General features: G+C 47.7%; 1 long non-coding RNA gene across 1 annotated transcript in view; it reads right to left on the bottom strand.

Moving 5' to 3' along the window:
• Positions 1 to 1,658: 1,658 nt before the first annotated feature.
• Positions 1,659 to 21,297, bottom strand: part of LOC123953821 — a 34,739-nt gene continuing 15,100 nt past the window's right edge. Inside the window, exons 2-4 of the long non-coding RNA XR_006820983.1 lie at positions 15,102 to 15,288; positions 6,803 to 6,945; positions 1,659 to 2,737 (exon numbers count right to left, since the gene is read on the bottom strand). This is a non-coding gene — a long non-coding RNA (uncharacterized LOC123953821). The remainder of the gene's footprint in view (positions 2,738 to 6,802; positions 6,946 to 15,101; positions 15,289 to 21,297) is intronic.

Raw genomic sequence — 21,297 nt, 5'->3', positions numbered from 1 at the left:
CAGTCAGTTTAGCGGCTGCCTTCAGCTCAGGTCATGATCCCAGGGTCCTGGGATCAAGTCCCATTTCAGGCTCCTTGCTCAGGGAGGAGCCAGCTTCTCTCTCTGCCTGCCGTTCCTCCTGTTTGTGCTGGCTCGCTCTCTCTCTCTCTGAAGAATAAGTAAATTTAAAAAAAAAAAAAAAAAGGAAGGAAGGAAGAAAGAAAGTCAGTCCGTCTGCTGGAAGTGAAGCTGGCACAGGAAGTCAGCCAAAAGAGGGTCAAGAAGTTGGTCCGGATGGGAACATTTAGACCCTGGGTCCAGTTATGCCTCAGTTTTAAAGACTTTATTTAAAAGAAAAAAAGATTTATTTTAGAGAGAGACAGAGATGGGCAGAGGGGAGGGAGAAAGAATCTCAAGCAGACTCACTGGTGAGCAGAGCCCCACATGGGACTCGATCCCACGACCCTGAGACGATGACCTGAGTGGGAACCAAGAGCTGAACATTTAACCAACTGAGCCATCCAGGTGCCCCTCATAGACTTGACTTTTTAGAGAGGGTTCGGGTTCACCACAAAATTGAGCAGCAAGTACAGAGCTTTCCCATGTCCTCCCCGCCCCCACGCATACAGAGCCCATCACCAACACCCTCACCAGAGTGGGACACTTGCTATATATATAGACTTAATATAGATATAGATATAGATATAGATAGCAAGTGTCCCACTCTGGTGAGGGTGTTTATATCCATATATATATATATACGTGTATATATATGTATATATGTATATGTACAAGTATACATATGTATATATATACTTGCTATAATTGTTGAACCAACAGTGACACACGCGGTCACCTGACAAGGCTCACTCTTGTATGTTCTAGGAGTTTTGGCAAATGGGTAATGACATGTGTCTACCATTAGAATGTCACGCAGACTAGTTTCACTGCCCCACAAGTCCCCAGGACTCCAGCTGCCTTCCCTCCCCATTAGCGCTGACAACCATGGCTCCTTTGGCTGTCTCCAGAGCCCTGCCTTTTCCTGAATGTCCCAGAGTTGGAATCCTATAGTCAGTAGCCTTTTCAGACTGGCTTCTTTTGCTCTGTAATACGCACATGAGGTTCCTGTCTTTTCCTGGCTTGCTAGCTCATTCCTTGGCATCCAGGAATAACAGTCCGTTGTGTGGACGGGCTACAGTCTGTTTATCCATCCACCTACCTGGTTGCTTCCAAGGTTTGGCAGTTGCAAGCAAAGCTGCGATAAACACCCAGGTGTAGGTTTTTGTGGGGACAGAAGTTTTCAGCTCCTTCGGTGCCTGGGCTTTGTAGTTCCATGAGCCTGTAATTATCTTTATTAAACAAGCCATTAGGAGCTGGGTTTGCTGTCATTTGTAATCACGGGAGTCCCGGTTACGCTGTGCTTTCCCGGGTTATCCACAGTTGGAAATGACCCATGTGGCCTCAGGTGAGTTGCTAAACTTCACTCAGCTGGCCAGTTCAGGGAGGGATAAGAATATCCTGGGTCGGAACATCACAGGATCGCTGCCCTCGGCGACCGGAGGACCGCGTCAGCACGTGAGGTTCTCACAGTGGGCAGCGCTCCAGAGGGCACACAAGTCCCCTTGTCTGCATCCCAGCCCTCAGCCCGGACTGCACAGGGGCAGGGACCCCTCTCTGTCACTCCCAGCACCACTTGAAGGGTCCAGGGGTCTGGACCGAGGCCTTCCACGCTGCTTTAGGATGGTAACCAGACATCACCACCAGGTGGTGATACCAGACCAGCCTAAAACCATTTGGGCGTGGGGGGCAAGCCAGAGGGTCATGAGTGAAGTCCCGTCTGGCTAAAGCTTCCTGAGCCAGTGGCTGTCATATTGAACAGCACGGACCCAGACCATTACCATCATGGCAGAAAGTTCTAGCGGTCAAGGCTGCTCTAGAGCCTCACGGGCTGAGACACTGGCTGAGCTTCTCCCTCTGTGGCTGCTGCGCACCTGGGGGCATACAGCTGTGGCTCGCTTTAGTGCTGGATTTAGGCTAGCACCTGTCGTTAACGGCACGCTGTCATCGCCCTGCACCTGCGGTAACTACATCCCGATGGGTGCTTGTGCCCACTGGGGAGAAGAAAATGACAATGCATGGCCTACGGAGGGGGAAACATGATGATGTGCAGCGTAAAAGAATGAAAGAGAAGATTCTCTCAAGGGCTGAGGAGACAGTCTGCTCCCGCCAGCAGGCCGATGGCAAGCCGGAGCGCCTACTCCCGGGAACCAGGCTCCATCGCACACGCGGCTCCGTGGGGCTGTAACTCCATACAGCGTAACTTCACAGATGATGCTGAGACCCCGCGGGGGACACTGCAAGGCCCGTCTCCCACATCACAGGGGCTGGTGCGCACAGGCGGGTGGGGCTCCCTGCACGGGCGGTGTCATATGCGGCCCACAACGGTGCCTGGGCCCCGGCGGCCAACCACGGAAATGGGGCTCTGGCTCTGATCAACGCCTGATCAGTCAGAACCAGCCTCTCCTCCCTCCACCCCTGCCCAGACGACATATGTCTTCACAGCCCCGGGCATACCCACCATGTGTGCAGTGGTTCTCGCTATAGTTTTAATTTACATTTCCTAATGCCCCATGCTGTTGACGTTTCTCGTTGTTTGAAGCAGGAGGGTAGGCTGGACCCAGTTTGACATCTATGTGTGAATACTTCCTCATCCACAGACCCCCCTTGCCCTGGAGAGTCTCTCCTCCTTGGAGGAAGCCTGTAGATGTGGTAAAAAAGCATGAACTTTGGAGTAAGACGTGGGTTTGAACCCTGCGTCCATCACCCAGTTCATGGATAGCCCTTGAAAAGTGACCACATCTGGAAACTGGGGAAACTGGAAATAAAAGCATTGCCGACCTCAGCGGTTTGTGAGGATTAAATGGATCACTCACGTCCGTGGGCAAAATGCAGGCCAGAGAACACGCGCTCTAGAAGTTCCACAGGTAGCTTTTTCCCCTGTGGGCACATATCTCAACATACGCAACCCGCTGCATGTGTAACCGCAAGATCGGCCATGGGACCTTCCAGCCGAGCCCCATGGTGCATTCCTAGTGGGAAGAGTTCACATGATTTTCACCCAAAGTGAAGTTTACGCTATAGCTTGAGGGAAGAGTTGCGTGGTGCAGGCCTGCTCAGGAACCTGCCCCAAACGTGACGTAAGAGATATAGCTCCTCTGAGGACTGCCGTCTGCAGAATGCACCACGCCCCAGAATGCATAGAATAGAGTGTCTGAATTATAGTGATGCCGTGAAGCAGAAAAGGCAGAGGCAGTTAGAACTCTAAGATCCTCCTCAAGCCTTCTAGCAAAGAGAAGGCATCTGAACACTTATTGCTAAAATGACACAGGTGGGTCTATGCTCTCGCCCTTGAACTGGTTAACTGGAAGGTATTATTTGGTTGAGCCAAAGAGTCCATGACAGCTCTCGCAACTACAGACAGGCAAGGCCAAAATCAGTCTGGGACAGTCACACTCGATTCTCCGTAGAACCAACTCCATCCCGGTTCACATCCCAGGGCCGCAGCAGCCAGGCTGACTCTCGGGACGGGCAGAATGCCACGGCTGCCTCCCCAGAGCCATCGCATCTTAGAAAGCTCCCCAAATTCAGAAGACTTGGGGAGAGGAGAAGATGGCTGATGGAGAACTTATTGTCACTGGTAGACACCGTGGTGTCACTCAATCTCAACCCCAAGTAGGGAAGCAACCAGAAAGATGTCCCATGGCCCCGCCATGCGGGAGGTCGCCAGCCAGACAATGGTATGTATGGGGGGCAAGAAAGCGCCTCCCCCTGGATTCATTGTGCCTGCGAAGGAGCACTTAGAGAAATTAACCATAATGGTAAGAGAAACTGACTTACAGAAAGGGAAAAAAAAGATTCTCAGAGAGAAAGGTAAACTTAAAAGCTGTCAAAGGATACACAGCATTTTGTGTTTCTGCCTTATTAATATTTATTAACTCCAGGGAGAAGCAAAGACCCCAAAGGAGACTGACCGCCCCCCTCTCAGCTGCAAAATGACACCACCTGTGATCTCCTATTTACAACTGCTCTGCTCTGCTCTGCAAACCTTAGCAACAATTACAGATGCCCTTAAGATAGAGCTCATAGAGTGCCCTGGTAGCTGCTATCCAGAGGATAAAGGGAAACAAAGAAACTTGCATTTAGATCCATTTACACGATCTGTTACACAGGACTGCCACGGGGCGGCCTTAGCTCTAACCAACATTGGGATTTTTAACTTGTGCCTGCCTTCCAGAAATGGTGACTGAAAGAGAAAATAAATTGTGCTTTAATGCCAGGGACTTAGGAAACCATCCTTGTTTGGGCTACTTGGTACTGCTGGAAAATGTTTCCCAGAGCAAATGTGGCCTCATAGATAGTGAAGAAAATCTCATGGGAAACACGAATCGGAGCTCACAGTTGGAAGGTGTGGAAGATGATACTCAGTTCTTGATACCAGCACAATGGCACACGATTCCCGAATGGAAGTAAAAGAAAGAACCATGAGCCTTTTCCTTCTGCCCAAGCTCCTCAATTTCTAGACAGCCATTTCATTCAAGATTTGTGGTTGGAGTATTTCCAGTGAAAAATGGCATAAAATGAAACCAGCCCAAAGGATCTTATCATTTCAATGGGGAAATAGAGTAGAGACAAGACAGGGACAGCAGCGTTGGTGAGGCCCTGCCCCGACTCAGGGGCCTCATGCAAGTCACAAGGTGTCCCTGTGGCTTCTTCTGGAAAGCCCCTGTCCTCCCATCCTCGTTGGCAGAATACTGCCCCCGAAATATCTCCGCCATGGTCCCTGGAACTACAAATATGCCAGGTTACATGGCAAAGCAGAGGGAAGACTGCCGGTGGTATTACAGTTACTAGGGAGATGACCTTGAGAGGGAGACATGAGCCTGGATCACCCTGGGGGTCCCAATGTAATCAGAAGGTCCTTAAATGCAGGAGAGGCAGAAGAGCCAGGCCTACGACACCGGCTTTGGAGATGGAAAAGATGAGGAGCGTGGGTGCCCTCCAGAAGGTACAAGGACAGGGAAATGAGCCCCACCACCACCAGAGTCTCCAGAAGGATTCAGACCAGCCAACACCTTGATTTTAGGCCAATGGGACCCATATTAGAGTCTGTCCTACAAACTGTAAGACAATAAATGTGTGTTGTTTTAAGCCACCACATTTGTGGTGATTTCTTAGGGCAGAATAAGGGATTAACACATCCATCTATCCCCATCACAAGAGCTTCTAGATGAACGAAGGACACACACAGCAAGGTGTTTGGAAGACCAGAAAGTATTAAACAAGTGCAAGTTTCCTAATATTGTCATAAACCAATAACCATTAGGGACTAACACTTATTAGGTTGTAAGTAAACATCTATTGACTTATATAATGAGCATATGATATGTCATATTAGAAAAGAGAAAATCCTACGTAATGACGAACAATTGTAAACAGGTCTGAATTTGACGGCACACAGGAGCAAGCATTCCCTGGCCAGGGAATGTGCAGGGACAGCCACCAGGCTATTACCAGAACTTTCTCTGTATTCTCTCTCCTGGAGGCTAAGCTGGAGGAGGAGAACCATGGATGCTGGTGGCTATGTCTCTCAGGATCTGGAGGAAGCCGGCACAGAAGAAGGAGAAGCTCAGAGCTGTAGAGAGCCAGAATCCTGGAAACACTCCTGGGCAGCTGGATCCACCCGTTCCTGAAACTAGTGCAGCCCCCCATCTCTGTCATGAGCAACCTTACAGAGTTTCCCTCTGGGATGACCAAGACAAGGAACTATGTAAAGGTCTTCCTAAAATAAGAAGACCTTCAAGAGGGAAGCACTAAAGACACCCAGAGGTGCTTGAGCCCATGGTGGATTTGCTCTTGGTATCCTACTAGAGTAGGACCTGAGGAATCGATCTGGAATGTCAATCCATGGAATCTGCCCTCAGAATCCTAGAGGGGGACAGGGGGAACAAATCTGGAATGTCAAGGGCCACTCTATTCTCCCTCCCTCAAAAATTCTGGCTTTTGTTGCCTGAGACTTAGTCAAATATCCATCTCTATTTTCCTACCTGTTTATGTATTTATTTAATAGGACAGTGGAGAGAATCACTTAAGAACATGGATTCAAGCCCCAGGACTCGAAGTAACTTCAACTTTCTGTGCCTCAGTGTCCCCACCCGTAAATGGGAATACTACTACTGTCTACGTCACCAGAGGGCTGGGCAGGTCAAAAATCCCTACCTAGCAGGAGTCACCAGCTCAGCACATGGTAATCCCCAAGTACGCGCTTTGAAGCTCCCAAAATTATAGGGAGGAAAATACCCCAGGAACTAGCTTCCAAATAGCCACAGTTACACACTTCAACTTAACAAAATGATTAAATCAGATCATTCTTAAACCAAAAAGCTAATTTGGAAATTTAATTATTTTGAAGGACAGGTCCCCCGTGGCTTACTTATTCCATGATGCTGGAGTAGGAGAAAAAGTTAATAGCTTTCTAATTATATCAACTTTTCTGTTTTAAAAACCCGGTTCTCATTTATTAGTCTGTCAAGGGATTATCAAGCAGGTTGCTTTATGCTCTTAATTCACAAAGCAGAAATAAATTAGTGCAAGTGTATTAGATCATGGTCCCTTAAATCACTCCTTTTTAAGTTGAAGTGATTAAACTCATTCATTTTTATGGAAATTGTTAATAAACCCATTTATCAGAAATTTGACTTTATTAAGTTAGCCCGTAGTCTTCATGAAATAACTCAAGGAAGATTCTACAGCCCCTGCCTCTTACCTGCACACCTGACTTTACTTCAGTGGCAAAACCGATGACAAGAAAACAACGTGGAACTCATCCAAGAAGGGTCAAACGGCAGGATCTCGACTTTCTTATGGCTGAATAATTCCACCGACACGCGAAGCCTAAACAGACCAAACCTGCAGAAACAGGGAATGGATTAGTGGTTGACAGAGGTGGGGGGGGGGGGAGGGCAGAGGCGGGGAGAGGGCAGGGAGGGGTGAGTGAAGGCGGTCAAAGGACACCCTTCCGGTTATAGGATGAACGCGTGCCAGAGATAAGACATGCAGCACAGTGACTACAGTTCACAATACTTTCCTGCGTATCTGAAAGTTGCTAACAGAGTAGATTTTAGAAATTTTCAGTACACACACACACACACACACACACACACATAAAACTTACAACGATGTAGATGATGAATATGTTGATAACCTAATCATGGTCATCATTGTACAATACAGTGGTCCCCCTTCTCTGTGCGGGATCCGTTCCAAGACCCCCAGCAGGTGCCTGAATCATGAGTAGTACCAAACTCACTGTACATACATGCTTTTTCCTATGTATACAGACGTGCGATAAGGTTTAATTTCTACATCAGGCACAGTAGGAGTTTAACAACAGGAACAAAGAATGAAATTGAACGATGATAACAACATACTCTAACAAAAGTTAAGTGCATGAGCTCTCTGTCTCTCAGAGTAGCTTCCGGACTCACCCTTCCTTTTTTTTTTTTTTAAGCTTATTTTAGGACTCACCCTTCTTCTTACAATGACAGTGTGGATGACAAAATGCCCGTGTGATGAGAAGTGAGGTGAATGACATAGCCGTGTGATGCTGCGTTTGGCTGCGAGTGACCCCGTGGAGCCCCAGAAGGAGCGTCACCAGCTTCCAGACTCTGGTGGATCGCAGGTGACTGACACCATGGAAAGCAAAACTGCAGATAAAGCGGGAAGGCCCAGGGTATGTATGTATATAAAATCTTTATGGTTTATACCTGAAACTTACATAATACAATAGGTCAACTCTCTCTTAATAAAGCTATAAAAGGAAGAAGAAAAAAATCTGGATGTAATAGCTACCTATGAGGTACCACTTGAAATTACAGTTCTAGATTCTTTTTCCCATTCACACTTTCCCACATGGCCCCCTGAGCACATCGTGGTGAAATGTCATGGGGCAAGATGACAAGACCAATTCGTCCAGTAACGGCCTCTGGCTCTGGATCTTGGAGATAAAAGCCTTGAAGACAATACGTCCTGCTCTTATGGACATTGTCTTGTTGTGAGTGTGACCTAAATCCAGGTGTCTACAGGTGCAGAAGTGACCGATGCCATGAGGAAGGAAGAGGGTGAGTAGCTAGACAGCCACGGAACCTGGACAGCCAAGATGAGACAGACCCATCTTGCTGACTCCCACGTGCAAGGTTCCACACGCTCTTGCACATTCTTCCAGACACAAGGCAGGCACAGGCATGGCTGAACCAGTGGACGGAGCCACTGTGGGCCCCTATGGCATCAGCACTGTTTCATGAACACGGACTGGCAAAGAGAGGGACCCCTCAGCTGACAACAGGTTCTGAAAGAGTGGGGACCAGAGTCTAAGGTCTGCACTTCTCATATTCAGAACTGACAAAACAACAGGTAAATCACATCCCTTAAATTCCACCCATTTCCTTGGCAATCCCTAGTTCTTAGGAGAAATAAAAGACCGGGATCTACAAGACGGTTTGACTGGAAGAATTTTCTCATTCTTCTATTGTTTGTTGGCTAGCCACACTGGGTACCTGGGAGGGGTGGGGTGTGGGCAGATAAGCCATGATAGAAATGGAGCCCAGGAAACTGGACTTAAAAATAATGTGTGCATGAGGGGGCCTGGGCAGCTCAGTTGGTTAAGCATCTACCTTCGGCTCAGGTCATGACGGGGGTCCTGGGATTGAGCTCCGCATCGGGCTCCCTGCTCCACATGGAGCCTGCTTGCCTGCTTCTCCCTCTGCCTATCTCTCTGTCTCTCATGAATAAATAAAATCTTCAAAAAAAGGAAAATGGGTGTGCGCAAGCACACGCACACACGCACACGTGTGTGCATGCACTTAGTTCAGGAATGTAGAAATCACTGGATTTCATTGCTTGACGTCCCTCTAAGAGATCCATGAACTTTTACCCCAGGTTCTGTATTCATTATTCCCTACTCCTGGAATGTTCTTCCAAAATGTCTTTTTGCTTTTCCTTCCAAAATTTCTAAGGGTGACTCCTAATTGTTCACGTTTCTGCGAATATGTCGGCATCTTCAGAAGGCTTCCCCTGGCCATCCTCCTTGAAGCGGGAATTCCCCAGTGTTTTTCAACCAAATCCCCCAAATTCGTTTGCCTTATAAACTTTACATGGGGCTTGATGTATCTTAGGCCTATATTCTGCTTTCTCTCTCTCTAGATTATAAGTCAGGAGTCTGGTCTAGCCCCGTTTTTGCTGCTGTAATCCTAGTGCCTAGAAGAGAGCCCAGAGCACTCCTTTTACATCCGCTGAATCGGTAAACAAACTTAGTTACATCCTAGACAAGTAGACAGGGGTCCACAAATGTTAAATATCTTGACCAGACCACAAAGGTCACAGTGGCAGGGCCGGGAGACAAATGTGTGACACGTGAGAGTTAACGTACTTGAGTTTGTGCACTGCTGGGGGAGAAAACCCTCACATTTGGATTTTTTTTTCCTTTTACATTCGGATCCTTGATGCTTGTAATGACTTGAATACTGATGATGTGGAGACGCAGAGAGATGTCAAAAATGCACTTTTTTCGCACCATCAAGTCTTGCCGCCCGGGAAGAAATTAACATTGAGGATTTTCTGAATCACTAACATTTCACCTCCACAAGAGGTTTTAGGAACTCTCCTCTCCCACAAACGACATTAGCAATTTAGAAAATGATTTAAAATAAAAGGGCATTTCCGAATATTGCCAATAACAGTTAGCAAATCTCATTAATGAGATACTCTGATGTGGAAATCACTACAATTCTTTTTCACAGCAGAATACTGTAATTAAGCCATTGTGTGTCTGTGCTATTTAGCAAATGAATAATCACACTAAGCCCTTGAGGCTTCCTGCTCCTTTGGAGCATCAGGCTAATACCCTTGCAGTCTTGTCTGGAACTCAATTTAATGAACAATCTATGCTGAGCTGTGCTCAAGGCAATTGACTGCTTTCTACAAGGAGGTATTAGAGCAACAGCAAAATTACCCAGTGAACTGCAGGCCATAAAACAGGAAGGACAACGGGTATCCACTTAGACCGCATCGGCTTCTGGAACACAGCGGGCCGGGGCTCCAGCGACCGCCACGCGTATCTTGCGTGTGCCAGGCTCCGTGTGGGACAGCAGGGAGGTTCCCTGCTCCGGGAAGTGCACGGCCTATGGCATTTACAAAAAGCACAACACCCACTTGGAACAACAATGACAACAGCAGCATCTGGGCGGCATCCAACGTCCGCTAGAGGCCCACGGAGAAGTTAAAGAGGTGTGCGCTGGGTGGAGGACCCATGTGACATCCGGAGCCCCGCCTGAACAGCGCAGACTGAGCTGCACTCATCCACTCGCAGGTGGGCTTTTTTCAATAAATACAGTCCAGTCCTGTCAAAGTATTTTCTCCCCCTTATTAATGTCTTCTTTTCCCCTACGTTGCTTTACTATAAGAATACACTATGTGGGCGCCTGGGTGGCTCAGCGGTTTAAGCCGCTGCCTTCGGCTCAGGTCATGATCTCGGAGTCCTGGGATCGAGTCCCGCATCCGGTTCTCTGCTGGGCAGGGAGCCTGCTTCCCTCTCACTCTCTCTGCCTGCCTCTCCGCCTACTTGTGATCTCGCTCTGTCAAATAAATAAATAAAATCTTAAAAAAAAAATACACTACGTGATACGTACAATGGGCAAAATCTGGGCTAATCCACTGCTTATGTGAGTGGTAAGAACTCCGGTCAACTGTGGGCTGTTAGCAGTTAAGATTCTGGGAAGTCGAAACTGGTACTCACATTTTCAACTGTGCAACCCCCATGTCCAAAGGCCAGTGGTAATGGAGTCCTGTTAGGGGCTAGCTTCACACAGACACAACACCAACCAAGGCAGAGGACGGTACAAAGAACGAAGAAGGAGCCCCCCCAAAGACTGGCCTGAATGGTCCTAAGAAAGGGACCATAACAAGGCTTGTGTTCAGTATCCATCTACATAGTCAGTCCCAGGGACCGGGGACTGACAAGTAAAAGAGATGACCACGAGGTGACAGTTCCATGCAAGATGTCTCTTTGGGTACAGCTTGGAAAGGACTGCATTCGGGGAAGCCCTTCGCAGCCCGAGACCTTCTAGAAGCTTCGAGCGGTGGCCACTACCCAGGAAGAGGGAGGACAGGGAGGGGAGGCTGCGAAGAGCTCCTGTCTGAGTCAGAGCTGCCCCTGGGGGGAGGCAGTGTGAGATCAGGCCACCTCCCACCAGCTCTCAGCCCCACAGGGAGGGGAAGCAGAAATGAAAGAACTGGAAGACCCCAGAGAATCCCCCCGGCACAGTCTGGAACGGCCCTTCACACAGCCACCGGCAGCTCAGCTCCTTACAGGAAAGGAGCCAACAAGTCAACCACATCCGTGTGATGTTTCCCTCCCCCTAAAACATGTTCCGAAGCCATAATGGCAAAAGGTACATCTGTGACGAAGCTAGACGTGAGATAAACAGATACTGGCACGACGATGTACCCATTTTAGTAGGCTCGAAGTAACTCAAAATTTACAGAATAAAATCAAAACCAAATTTTGGCTGAGGAGAAAGCCTTTTGCTTCGAAGATTAATGCAGGGCACAAGGATGAACCCGTGGTGGGGCCGGAAGTAACCACCTTTTTTTTTTCCAGTTTGCCTCCGATGTTGCTTTGTGTCTTAGCAGTGGACGGTTTGCCTGGCCTTCCTGGCTCACTAAGGGTGGCACCTGTCCAGGACTGGATCTGTGGCTTGTCTCCATCGCCACGAAGTCTCCCATTTCCTATCAACTGGGTCCCCACCGCCGGAGACCTAAAGCTCCCACACACATCAGCTCCTGTCAAACAGCATCGCCTCCTGGAGTCTTCAAAGTAGGCTAAGTTCTTGGAAAGCCTTACGAAAGGCGAATGGAGTCGAATCTTACAGGAGAGTTGAGTGTTCATAGGGTTAAAAAAAAGTATAAGGTAAAAAAAAAAATAAAAATTTAACATAAGGTTTAAAGAAAAGGTAAAAAAAGTAAAAGGTAAAAAAAAGTAAAAGGTAAAAAAAAAGAAAGAAAAAAAAATGACTCACTGTTAAAAAAATAAAAATCAACTCTGAATATGCCTTAAGCCAGACACAAAGCACCTAACCCATAGCTCTTGCGAGGGAAGGACCACACTCCCTCCAGACCCTGAGACCTCAGCGTCGCACATGTGGGAGATGCCTGGGCCCTGAGCATCTGAGCAAACTGCGAGAGAGCCCCTTCACCTCGCCCGTGCTCCCGCTCCCCACAGCAGATGCCTCAGAGTGAACAGCTGGTGAATTTATATTTAAACTATTATTTCAGTCTCCCCCTTTTGCACAAGTGCCTACAAGTAAATGTGTGTGTGTAGCCTAGGACTCTGTGTGCCTTGTCAGCCAGAGTAGCAGAGTCCCCAAAGTTCCAGGACTGGGGGCACCCCCTGCACTCCAGGGGCGACAGAGCCCTCCAGACAACAGCCCCCGGGGGGCAGAAAGAGCATGACCCTTCTTCCAGTGAGCTGATCGGGGACATCTGGGGACCTAGAGGTTCGGGAGGAGCCGAGCTCCATGCACAAGGCCTCCGTGTCTGGTGGGTGGAAGGTAGGGCAGAGGAAGAGAGAGGAGAGAGCCCTCATGCACAAGGGAAGAAAACTGGGATTTACTGAGGGCCTCCCAGGCGCCAGAGGCCTTCTCTGGATGGACTCACTTGGCCTTCACAAGACATCAGAGCTGGGCGGCCTTGGCATTCTAAGTGCGGGCCACCACCCCACGGAATGGGCCCCAGGGAATGTCCAGGCTCAGGGCTCTTGCCCTCCCTTCTTCCTCCCACAGCAGGAAATGCTTCCAAATCTTTGCACATCCTGCTGCTTCTCAGCCTCAATGTTAAACTTTGCATCAGCGCTGCTGAAGGTCACACCCTCCCAGCGGGTGACCCGGGCCTCTCCAGGTGACCCTCCCCCAGGACACTCTTCCCAGCAGTTCCACACCCAGTCTGGCATCTCCACTCTCAGTGCTCCCGCTGTGCAGAACGCAATGGGTCTTCAGCTAATAGACAAACCTTGCTTCTGCTCCAACGCCAGAAGAGTTTCTGGATTCAGGAACCCCTGTGAACAGAGACTGCAGAAAGATGGGTTTCGAAAGAAGATAGCAGCATGCGGTTTTCTGCTTCATTGTATCTTGAGCTGGGATTAGAATAGAACACAGTGGGTGGGATCTTTAAAAAAATGTATCTTAGAGCTCTGCTATTCTTCCAGAATCTGGAAGCACACACTCTCCTTTCTGGAGACGACCGCTGGGTTTTTTATACAGTGCCCGTTCCAATGGGGAGGTTGAGGCAGGCTCCGTAGATGGTTTCTGGCCATACAAGATGACGCCATTCATTTCCTTTGTGGATTGCTACCCAATGGCACAGACAGAAATCATGCAAGAAACAGCCTCCTGTCCATGCTATCTGGTGGCACAGGACAAGGAGGGAGACAGGATACTGAAATGCAAGCTTGTCTCATACTGATGTTACTTGGGTTAAAGGTTTTTGTTTGTCTCCTCCTAAAACCTTCTGTCCCATCTAAAGAAAATAAAGAACTCATGCTCACAAACCAAAATGACCACGATTTGTAGTATCCTTTCTTTTTTAAAAACATTTATAGCTCACTCAGTCCTAGAGTCCAACAAACTATGCATTTTCTTTTTATCTTATTTTACAAGGATTTATTCTGTGCGGGGGCGGGGTGAGGGGTAGATACAGAGATGTCGATCCCAACATTATTGCCCCCAGCAGCAAATCATGAAACAAAGTAACCAAAAGAGAATTATGGGGTTTTATAGGGTAACTTTCATACCGTGGGGGAGATTTTCTTCCATGGTTAAAACGAGATGCACGAGAATGACACAGAGCCGTGTGTTGGGGTGATGTCTGGAGGCTCTGCAGCCACACTGAGATCATGAGGGAGTCGGTTTACTGGTGTGCTGGAATGCAAAGACCAAGGAAAGCCTCCGGGTGTCATCCTTTTGCTGCAGAATTCAGCAGCCGTGGAACTACCTCTGGCTTCCTCCTTTAAGAAATAACAACAGTCCCTGTCCTTTCAGCCACCGTGAATCAGTGAAAGCAAGCTACAGAATTCTGGGCTCTTTCCCACGTATTTTTCACTTGAGTTCTGAACGTGTCCAGCAGCAGACACTGGACAGCATACACATGAGGTGGCAGCCTTACTGTCTCTTCCAACAGCTGGTCTGGATACAGATCTCGAAACTGGCATCAGGTTGCTTGGTCACTTTTTTCTCTTTGAAGTAGCACTTGAAAAGGAGGCAGAAGACAGTTCTGCATGAAGTCTGGCTCATCTAGTCTCCTAGCAAGGTAGCACCCCTGTTCCCCTCACCTGTAAGGGCAAGCCCAGCTTGTGGTTCTTGATTCACTCGCTCATTCATTCGCATACTCATTGGTTACATGTCACTTTCCTTCCGACACTGTGAACTTCAAGGTTCTTATGGTTAGGGAAGAACAGGGAACAGATTGGAACTGACCCCACACATAATGCACTGCGGATCCTGAATGTTTTAGCAGAGGGGAGGGCCTTGCCCAGAGTGGCTCATTGGCAGGACGGTGTTTGCAGCCCCCAGAAGATGGGTGCTCAATAAATGGGGTAGGTGCACCTGGGTGGCTCAGGGACTTGAGCAGCCAACTCTTGGTTTCAGCTCAGGTCATGATCACAGAGTCGTGAGATTGAGCCCTGCATCAGGCTTTAAGCTGAGACTGGAGCCTACTTAAGATTCTCTCCCCTCCCTCTGCCCCACCTACCCCCACCACTCTCTCACTCTCTAAAATAAATAAATAAATCTTCAAAAATGAATAAACAGGGTAGACAGAAAGCCCAGAGGATTCCGTGGATGGCTTTCATGACAAAGATAACTTATCTTGCCTGTTGAATACTGTGAGGCAAAGCTCCAATGACTTTTTTCTGCTTCTGGGTTTAACCCAGAATTGACCCCTATAAACTCCAAGGATGATGTTTAAGAGAGAGAAGAAAGCACGCCAACTAGAAATGCAAAGCTCATCTGACTTACCATTCTGAAGGCCTGAGATACCTTTGGTCTTGGCAAAGGTCCAATGCCTGGCATTCCACCTGCGACATAGCCACGTCTCAGCACAAAGGGCCAAATACTGTACGGCCAGCGCCCCACCCTCACTTTGCACGTCGCTCCTGTTTCATTAATCATTTCTGTTTTCTCCATTCCGGTCTTCAAATCTGTACTGAAAAACATAATCACAGTAATCATAAATTTGAAAAACGTTAGCAAAATCTTCTTGATGACAAACATGAGCTCAAGTCACTTCTGCCACCTTCAAGAGCATTAGGTCATTTGTGGATAAAAGGCTGGAAGTACAAAAGCCTACCCCAGCAGCCCAGCCCCATCATGAAGCCATCGGGAAGGCCAGGGACTGAGCAGGACTGATGAGCGGGGAACGCATTACCTGTGGAGTTGAAAGGCACCATTTCATAAGTGCGTACTAGCTCGTACTCTGCTGGCGGGTCCTGTGGGCGTCTCCTCCTGCATGAGGACCTGGCGCTCGCCTGCCTCACGGTGACGGGGTGGTGGCCCGTGCGGGTGACGGTGTCTAAATGCTGCTATCTACTGTTTCCCCTGGGGCTTCCCACTGGTCTTCACAGTTGATGTTCACTGCCATTTTCTCTACTCCAGTGACTGCCTTCATGATGCTAATTGGATAAATTATCCATAAAATCATTTTGTTTCTAAAAAGGTGCTTTTAGATGAGAGCTGGTCGCTGGTGAGAAGCAATCTTGCCATGTCCCTTCTCCTCTGGGGGAGATGGGGAGGGGAGCAGTGAATGGCTTTGCCTTAGAAAACTAAACCATTCTTGCTTTCCAAAGCAGGAGCCCCAGCGTTTTGCCAAGGACGTTAGTTTTCTGTTTCACCAATGAGCTGGGAGCCAGATCGCTATCTGCCCCGAGGTGAGGCATGTGTGTCCGGGTAGGCATGGATGGGATCTGCTCAGCCTGCTGTTCACCTGGAGGCAGGGAGGAGTCCCCATGAGGTGGAGGGAGCATGCACGGCTGGGGAAGCCCAGGGGACAGAGGAGGAAGGGGTGACCCTGAGCACACAGGGAGAAGGGAAGGATGGGGCACACTGCCCTCAGGAGAACTAGACACAACTCACCACTCCTTGGTGTAAGGCGTTCAATGCTCACGTCCTGAGAAAGACTCCGAGAAGTCAGATATCCCTAACATTTGGAAAAGACTGCCCTCTCGTTTCTTCCCCTGCTCTGAAAACAATCTTCACATTGCTGATTATTGTTATTTTTAAATTTATGATTATTTTTGTCATTATTAGTGCTCTGCCACAGGACATCTCCCCGCAACCCACGGTAAGTCAGCATGACTTCATCACCAATAAAGCACCTGTGCAATAATCAAACAAGTTCATGTCTGTGTTATCTAAGCAAGTCAAGGGCACGGGTCATGGGTCTCCACCATCATCCAGGCCACAGGTGACGAGAGATCTCAAGCCTGACTGTCCAATGCCCTACTGGTGACTTTGGCCTGTGAATTCCATCAACCCTGGTGTTGTCTAGGGCCCCGCCCCTGGTCCTCGAGCACTTAGGATGTCCAGGGAGTCTTGAGCTTGCCCGTGATGGAGAGAGGATGCTGAGCAGGCCCAGAGCCCAGACAGGAGTCCCTCCTAGCCAGACTGAGGCAGGCAGCATCCTGCTGCTGGAGATGGCTGCATTCTCTAGACTCGACCAAAGACCATCAAGGGACCATTTCAGAGTCCCCTGGCTCCCTGGTGACGGTGACAGGGGCCAAAGCAGAGACTGACCCCCACCACCCTTTTTCCAACTCATGAGCAAAAATCGTCCCTCCCTGAGTGGTTCGATCTTTCTCCTTTACACTTATAACTGGAGTGCAAATAGTGTCTAGAGCCTTTGTATTTATCTGGTGACTCAGTAGCCGAGCCAAGCCTCTTCCTGTGAACCTCAGCAAAGGGACTATGGGAAGAAGCACGCCAAGCAGAAGTCTGAGGTATCCGGTATTGGAAATGCTATTCTAATTCTGCTGAGGTTTTCATTCTTCCAGCTCGCAACAGGGTCTTACTTCCCGTCTGTTACTGTACATAAGGCACCCGAAAATAGGAAGATGTACTCTTGATCAAACAGAAGGTTCTTTCTAGAACTTGTCTGTTTTGATCACTGTTCATTTTCCAAGGCTCACCTTGCCATGAGTACAGCAGATAAAAAACTGAGTGATGAAAGCTAAAGAGAAGAAAAGTAATGAAAACAAAGAGTAGGGGCATCTGGGTGGCTCCGTCATTAGGCTTCTGCCTTTGGCTCAGGTCATGTTCCCAGAGCACTGGGATTGAACCCCACATGGGGCTCCCTGCACAGCGGGAAGCCTGCTTCTCCCTCTCCCACTCCCCCTGCTTATGTTCCCTCTCTTGCTGTGTCTCTGTCATATACATAGATAAAATTTTAAAAAAGAAAAGAAAAAATGATGTGTTAAATTGTCCATGAGGACCCTCTACTTGACTACCCAATAGATGGAAAGCAGTCAACATGGCCAAAAACTATGGACTTTGCCCCCAGCCAAGTCAGCATGACTGCCCTCCGCATGCCTTCCATGTATAAATAATGGCATCCTGATCCCACTTGAAAATAAAAGCACTAGATTTCATTGAGTACTTGAAGCACTGTTCTAAACATTCTACATCTCCCTTCTCATTCAATCCTCCCCAGGTCTCCATGGTAGAGATGACATTACGATCCCCATTTGCCAGAGAAGGAAACTCATCTGAAATATCCCCACAGAAGGAAATTGGATGGTGGTAATGACCAGGGGAGAAGAAGGTTGTACCCTGCTTTAACAAGGGGAAGGTAGAAGAATTCATCTTTGAACAGTAATAGACATTCTCCGGAAGTTAGTTACTGAAAATGTACTGGCTGAAGTACACAGATATAGTGACCAAAATATGCCATTTAATCCCAGACAGTCTACTTCTCAGAAACCTAATAAAGTTCACTATCCTGATGAGCTGGCATTAGGAAAAAATTGTTTAGGCTTGGCAGTATTCACAGCAGTTGCCACACAAAATAAAATAAACCAGAACTGCATGAAACTTGTCTGTGGCCTCCCTACTCACAGATACACCAGCTCCATATCTTACATTCTATTTACATTTCTGCAGGATATTCCTTGTCCCGTGTTTGCTGAGCGACCCCCTCAAGTATGAAATGACATAACGATGGGAAAGTCTTCGGTGTAAGAAAATATCCATTGCTGAACTCATGGCTAAGAAATTGGTCCATGGGAAGGAACAATCACATCAATATCTTCTTTGAAATTTTTTTGTTTAATTCAATATAGTTAGCATAGAGCATATTACTAGTTTCAGGGGTAGAATTTAGTGATTCATCCATGGCTTATGACACCCAGTGCTCATTACATCATGTCCCTTCCTTCATGCCCAGCACCCAGGTACCCCAATCCCCAACCCCCTTCCCCTCCAGTAACCCTCAGTTTGTTTCCTATGATTAAGAGTCTCTTATGGTTTGCCTCCTTCTCCGTTTTCATCTTATTTTATTTTTCCTTTCCCTGCCCTACGTTTGTCAGTTTTGTTTCTTAAATTCCACATACGAGCGAGATCATGTGGTATCTGTCTTTGATGCCTTCATGGGCAGACTCCAGCCAGCTGTCAGACATGAACAGGGGGAAACAATAGCGATGTGACTCTCCTACCTTTCACAATTTCCCAAGACATGCCCAGGGGAGAGTGGAGAACTCCCCGAGTCCAAGCAAAGCTATAGGCCATGAGGATCCAGCAAGATCCAACCTTCTGCACATCAAGTGTTGGCGGTTATCAACAGAAGAAGAGAAGAGCCAACAAAGTTGATTCGTGGGCCCCAAAATGACAATTTGAACCCAGCACACGCAGCAGCCAGGGCAGGTACTCTGGGACAATGGTGACGTTCTGAGCTAGCGGAACAGGAGCTCCTCCTTGCTGCACTTGGGCCCGGCTCCCACTGGCCACACAGTTCTCTCTATTCACACTCTCCTTCTGAGAATGGTCATTTCATTCTCTTCACTCCATTCACTTGGGTTCATCCTCTAACAGTCAGTCCAGGAAGCCTTCCATGGGTCCACACAGCTCTGGTCCCCCTTTCTTGTGCCAGCATGCACTTAATAGCAAACGGTAGTTCTACACCTCATCTCTTAATTGACTACTTAATACCCCTTCCCTCAAGATGCTGTGATTCCTCTAACACTGAGGACCGTGTTTGTCATGGTCATGACTGCAGTTCCAAGCCCTTAACATTGCCATGCAGGAGGAGCTCTGTGGCCAGTCAGGGTTTGCTGGATTATCCAGTGAGTGAGCCCCAGAGGTAGGTGGGGAAGTAAATGCTCATTTTCCCAGGTACCCAATGTGAAACAGCCCTCAGCAATGAGACAGAACCAGGGAGGGGCTGGGGGCTTGGAATTGTTTGACGGTCCTGATAAAAGAGACAATCATCCCTGGTTTTTGGCTCCTTCCACACTATGTCCTGCCCTGAATATGGCTGTGATGCCTGGAATTAGGCAACCATCCTGTGACCATGAGGAAAGTCAGAGCCAATCATATGGTATGCAGGCCTAATGTTTCTGAAAAACCAAATGGATGCCAACAGCTGCCAAGATCCAGACATCTTGCTAAGTAAGCAAAACAAAGCGCTGTCTCAAGTGGGTTCAGTTACCAGAGTTCTCTGCTTCTTGCAGTAGAAATGCAGTCTGCATTTCTAACAGATAGTAGTAGTAGGTATTGGGCGGAAATACCTCAACAGCCTGAGATCTCATCATCTGAAATTAAAAAGAAGTTCGGGTATCTCTTACACTCAGTAGATCAGATATCTGTTACACTCACTGAAACTGATTCTAAGGCAATCCACAATCTGATAACTGGTGGAGGGAGAAGGAAGAGATTTAAACACACAGTTACAAAGAAGGTGTTTTAATTTTTACGCTGGTCTCACTAAGAAGGAGGCTCTCGCTCATCTCTTCCTCCAACATTACCACGAGTAGTTCACCCACAACAAGCACATAGTTGTTACCAACAAAGGGTACAGAGTGTGATGAATAGTTTTTAAAGGAGCCGCTCGCCCCTCCTTCATCCCAATACTAATTATGTAACTAGTTATGTAACCCATCAACAGCCACATACTTGAATCCTGATCTTTTGATTTCATTGTGTCAGTTCATTTCCTTTAGAATTAAAAAAAGCAAAGAACAATGTTTCCCTAATCTATGACTAGCTATAATTAACTCCGAAAATATCTGTCCTTCAGCCACAGAGAGTACTTTTTATAGTTGTTGGAGGCGTCGCTGGTAAAGTACACATTGACATTGCATTCTAAGAGCTATTAATAAGGCAAGACTTGGATGTTTTTTCTCCACTGAGTTCACTCCCCACCTCCCAGCCTTGGAGTGACTGCTGTATTTTTAACCAGCCAAGCTTAACCGCTCTGATCACAGAGTCAGGATCTGCCATTGAATTTCTTAAAGAAATCAAGAATGAGCTGGAGTTTTCCCATGCGCATATACAAACAGGCTGTCTTTTTTTATATCTGAGCTCAAATATTATACTGTATTCTGTTCTCTTTAATTGCGCTAAAATTTCTGACACAATATCCATTATATATGAAATTTACATGCAAATGACAAATAAATAGAATCTTGCTGCTGCTCCCTGGTCCGTGGTTCTTACGGTCAGCAAATCCTATTAGGGGCTTTATTAGTCAGCTCCGTGATGGAAATGCTTTATCTGATCCTAGGACTTAAGCTGTGCAAGCCGGCCCGGCTGCACTGTAAAATGGAATCTAACTCCTATGGCTGTTCTTCCCTCTAACAGGAAACCACCAAAATTGAGTTACTGAATTGAGGCTGTCAGTAGCATTAGGAATATCTGCACAATCTCATTTCTCATTAAGCCACAAATGTTCTCCTTTTTCCCTCCATTCCAGCACAGAATTATAACTGACTAGTGAGCACGAAGGTATACAAGTTCACCCTTTCAAACCTGAAACCACTGCAAAATGAGGTAAGACTAGGCCAGAGGAAGGGGACAGGTGGGTCTGGAGGAGAAGCTGCTCTAGAAAGCCTTACAAGACTACGTCACAAAACTTCTTAATGACAGAGGCTACCTCTGTCCCACCTTCAGGTTGAACCCTGGGAAAAAACAGCTCAGATCCACTGAACTGACAAATCACAAAGCATTC

Source organism: Meles meles, chromosome 12 (genome assembly GCF_922984935.1).
Source record: "Meles meles chromosome 12, mMelMel3.1 paternal haplotype, whole genome shotgun sequence".
Taxonomy (NCBI): Eukaryota; Metazoa; Chordata; class Mammalia; order Carnivora; family Mustelidae; genus Meles; species Meles meles.
This window is presented reverse-complemented; position numbering and strand designations above follow the sequence as displayed.